Source organism: Doryrhamphus excisus, chromosome 9 (genome assembly GCF_030265055.1).
Source record: "Doryrhamphus excisus isolate RoL2022-K1 chromosome 9, RoL_Dexc_1.0, whole genome shotgun sequence".
Taxonomy (NCBI): domain Eukaryota; kingdom Metazoa; phylum Chordata; class Actinopteri; order Syngnathiformes; family Syngnathidae; genus Doryrhamphus; species Doryrhamphus excisus.
In genome coordinates, this window is record NC_080474.1 from 11976684 (window position 1) to 11977314 (window position 631).

Consider the following 631-nt stretch of genomic DNA (forward strand, 5'->3'; position numbering starts at 1 on the left):
TATAGTGCCTCTCTGAAAACTGAGTTAATAAATGTCAAATCTGCTGTTGAGAAAAGGTGCTGAGGATGATTCATTTTGTTATTTATACGATCTATAAATTGTCCATCTATGCCGCTTATCGCGGGGGTATGCTGGGGGTACACCTGGACTGGTCGCCAGCCAATTGCAGGGCACACATAGACGCATGGTAATGGAGAACATGCAAACTCCACACAGAGATGCCCAACAGTGATTCAAACCCATGTTGTGGAACAAATGGTTCTGTAAACATTATATTAGCGACATGATGACAAACTCAAATGGGCTTTGCTGGCGCACTTATATTATCACATTTTTACTCGAGAAAATTATTTGAATCTTATAGCGTTTAATGAACACATTGATATTTATTTTATGTGATCATTATTAATATTTTTATTTTTCATGATGACAGCCAACTTGATTTTAGGTCACAAAATGTCTTGGGTAAAAGAGGACCTTTGGTCACCGCAGTTCATACTCACACAACCTTTGAATATGGAATCTTTGGGTCTGATTCCACAAGATTGTTTTCACATTTTAAAAAGTGGAAGACATTGATTGGAGTCAGATCACAACCAAAATGAGTACCAGTAGATACCAGCTGTTGTTT